We start from the raw sequence: 4,129 nt of genomic DNA on the forward strand, positions 1-4,129 counted from the left end.
TGCTCCTGGTGTGCTCCGGATGGCAGTCGTGAGTCAGTCAAGTGTCAAGTTCGGCAAGAAGCGTGTGCTCCTCGTTGGAGCAACCAACTTCATGCTGAAATCTCATCGCTATTAATTTTTCAGAAAAAGCTCAAATGTTGCTGATACCGCAACTCAAAATGAGCCAGTTCGTGTGCATATAATGATGCCAAAACTTGTGACAAGCAGAAAAGCAGCGGAAATAGGCAACACTGTGGCAACACTGCAGTATACTGTTGCTTAGCATATACATGTACATGTAGGTCCATGTACAGTGTATGGTATTAGATAGGGTTCAGCGGATAATGCCGGCATTATATTCGCCATTATGAGACTATCCGAGCATCAGAGCATTATGGAGCATTAGAAAGGAACAAGACGAGCATTATGTGAGGTTTGAGCAGCATAGCGAGTTTCATAGTGGATAATGTCGGGAAATATCAAGTTTTTGGCAACAATCGGCTAAAGCCATGAGGTGCAACGCCACAGTGTATTGTACCGACACATGACTTTGTGATTTGTAGACATGGAACACCTTTAGCACTAATGCTACATTTACCTGACTACATACATGTAATGCCATCTTTACTTATAAAGAAGAGGCACCTGTGACGTGTGTCTGTGTGTGTGTGTGTGTGTGTGTGTGTGTGTGTGTGTGTGTGTGTGTGTGTGTGTCACGCTCCTTATAAAGAAGAGGCACCTGTGACGTGTGTTTTTGTGTCACGCTGCCCTGAGCACGCGAAGCGTGCGAACAGTGTAGCACAGTGTAGCTAGCGGCCGCAGAAGCACTGAGCACGCAAACGGCAAAGACTAAGTGTGCGAATCGTGTAGCTAGCGGAAGCAGCCACAGAAGCACTGAGCACGCGAAGCGTGCGAATCGTGTAGCCACCCCACGTGCTGAGCACGCGAAGCGTGCGAACAGTGTAGGTGGTAGCAGACACGATCAGTACGAGTAGCAGTAGCAGCCGCGCGCAGAATCACTGAGCACGCGAAGCGTGCGAATCATGTATAGCCACCTAGCCTAGGCCATAGGTAGCACTAGCAGCCGCACAAGCGCTGCGGACCACGTGAACCGTTCTCTGCAAATAGAAACATCTGCAACAAAAGGATACAAAAGATCTGCACTGACCGCACTCTGCATCTGATCTGCAGTGAAGAGCGCATCGCACTTTTGTTCGTAAGTTTATGAATTTTTTGAGCCGTTTCATCCGCCACCAGGTGATGGACAACCCTGGCCTCCCGAAGGCGTAACAGACGTCCCTCCTTCTCCTTCCAACGATGAAGAACCTCCCTCACCAGGACTTCAGCGGTCTGGCCACCACCACGTGCTGAGCACGTGTGCTGTTCATGTACTTGCGCGTTAATTGCTTCACCCGCATGCCACATTCGGCCAGGCAACGCTGGCCGGTGGTGCTGCTAGTTGCTACATAAAGTCTTCATGTTGCAATGCAGTCAGGTAAATGTACAGGTGCTGTAGCATGCCCAACGTGCAACTGAGGCTGTTACACAAAACCCGTAACGATGATTTACGAGCAGTTCTTTTTAGAAAGCATGGAGAGCCATGGAGGAGACTAGACGTACGCGAAATGAATATCAAAGAGACGAAGAGGAGTTTCCCTGTTATGCCATAGGCTCTGGCCATAGCATCTCTATCGATACTGAAGAAAACACTGATGTATCGATAGATTTAATTTGGACCTGGATGAAGGAGCGGCTATAAACAGAAAGAGCGTGTTCGAAATAACTGCCTTTGCCGAGTCCAGGTCAGCAGGCTCGAAAAGAACTAGAATTTCTCATGGACGCAGTACCAAGTCGATTTGAGTGCTCAGGAGCGCGTGTCTAACTTTCCTGGTGAAGCACGTACAGTTCGTCGTGGACGATTTGAATGCAAGGCCTACAGTCAGGTGCTATCAGAAAAGAAGAGTATTGTGGCCAACCATTTGCAACCTCAGGAGAAGAAGACAGCGCAAGCAGAGGATGTAGAGCGGCGAAATAACTTCTGACCAAGTGTTTTCAGGATTTCCGCAAATGGGAGGGATCTCGATCTGAGATCGTCTCTCCACTGGCCTCACGTGAGCTGTTTCAGATGAAGACATTTTTCACAGAGTGGAAGCAGTGACAGCTTGTCTGCAGGCAGGAATACTACTTCTACTGATATGCTTCCTGCATCCAAATGATCACCAGCAATAATGGTTTCACCTCTCACTACACGGATAAGCAAGGGAAAGGATTTGATACACCCACTACGGAGCCACAGCCCTGCATCAAAGTTGCAATGGAGAGCAGCCAATGGAGACGCGATCATGTCTTATAGTGCTAAGAAGTGTAGCAGCGTCAGAGGCAGATCGACTAAATACGTCCTTTCCTGGAAGTTTGACAATGTGCAGCCTTTCTTCCATTTTTGTTCCAAACCAAGAGCATTATAGCCCTTGTTGAAGCATTATAATTAGCATTACAAGGCAGTTTTTGGAGCATGATGATTAGCATTATACGAACATTTTCGGAGCATTATCCGCTGGACCCTAGTATTAGATAATGCAATACTAGTACGTATTTCAAATGGTGAACGGTACTATTCGGCCAATAAAATTTAAGGAACTCTTCCTCTCCTCCCCTCCATGCGCTCTCACAGCCGACTCACTGCTACCCTCGGTAGCCATTACACACACCAACCAAGGAAGGGTTGCAGGTAGATACTGCAATTCCTCCTGACAGCTGTTCCGCCTTCATAAGGCTCATCAGAGAAGGTGATATTGAATAGGATGATATCAGGTGGAGATGGTCAGATTTATACTACCAAAAAAAACATGGGCGCAAGATTATGGGCAAAGTGTGAGAATGGGAAGTTACAATTCTCCAGCAACAGTACACAGTGCCAGGGGTTCCAAGAAAATGGCAGGTGAGAAATCCAATCACAAGCTGCTAACATTAATTTTCTAACTAGGTGATAGTTTAAGAATTTTGGCGAGCCACCAAACAAAGTGAAAGAAAGTAGAGTACTAAGCGTGCAGTGCAGTTTGGCAAGTTTGGCTTATCGTATGAAAGCGAGAGATATGCCATTCGAACCGATATCAAATTGTCTTTCTTCTGGACCATACTCGAAAAAATCGATGCACTTCCCCTTTAATTAATGCACGATTTTCCAGTGGCATGGCCATGGGTGGCCGATAAAATGACCTACTGAGTCTGCGCTAGTAGCAATACAACAGTGGCGCGGGAATATGTTCTGGTCTGCAGAGAGGCTAACAATTATCCAGCAGAGACCGCACACACTGTAAATGTAATGATCAGCAGAATAGTCGGCGTGGGTAGTTGCCATGGTTACATCATCCCATAGTCATTGACAAGTCACTAAGGACTGGTGTCTAGTACGTGATCATTGAGTGATGACGTAGGCACGGCTGCATGCCCTCTTAGTCTTACTCTTAGATCCTACGCGGGGTCGAGAGCTTTCTGTTCATTGCCGCTACTTTATGGTTTCAGGCGATCGGCTTTAGTAGGCGCCACGTACTTACCCACCAAGCAGTTTATTTGTTGTTGTTGTTGTTGTTGTTGTTGTTGTTGTTGTTGTTGTTTGGCTTTGTTTAAAGTGGAGTTCCAAAACAGGCCTAAACCTAATGACAATGGTCCCACTGATAATAATTATTTGAAATAGAAATTAATAGTCTTGCTCGCGCGCTATAGCGCTACTCAGTCAAAACCATGCTGTAGCTGTGTTCACTGCATGCTGGAAACACGACAAGTGCAGGTGACGCGACTTTTGTTTGTCACCACTTGGCCAAGTAACTACGCGTTTACGGTTGTCAAGAAGCTGTGACGTCAGACTTCGTGAAGTGGGTACATTTACCCACTTGCTTGGTGTGAGACTGAGAGTAACAAAGATGCGGTTTATGGGGTTATAGGGTCTTTACACGCCCGGTTAACCGGTTGTTGAGAGACCCTCTCCTCTGACTCACTTGTGAGGTCTGCATTCGACAATGAGGATTAATAATTATATTGGGCGAAGTGGTGGCCCGCCGATGCGAATGTACATGTATTCGCTTGATGTGTTCCTCAACACGTCAGGTGATGCGGCCGCGAATCCAGCTAACTGTCACCAATCTTTACTATT

The sequence above is a fragment of the Sycon ciliatum genome, chromosome 6 (assembly GCF_964019385.1).
Source record: "Sycon ciliatum chromosome 6, ocSycCili1.1, whole genome shotgun sequence".
Lineage (NCBI taxonomy): Eukaryota > Metazoa > Porifera > Calcarea > Leucosolenida > Sycettidae > Sycon > Sycon ciliatum.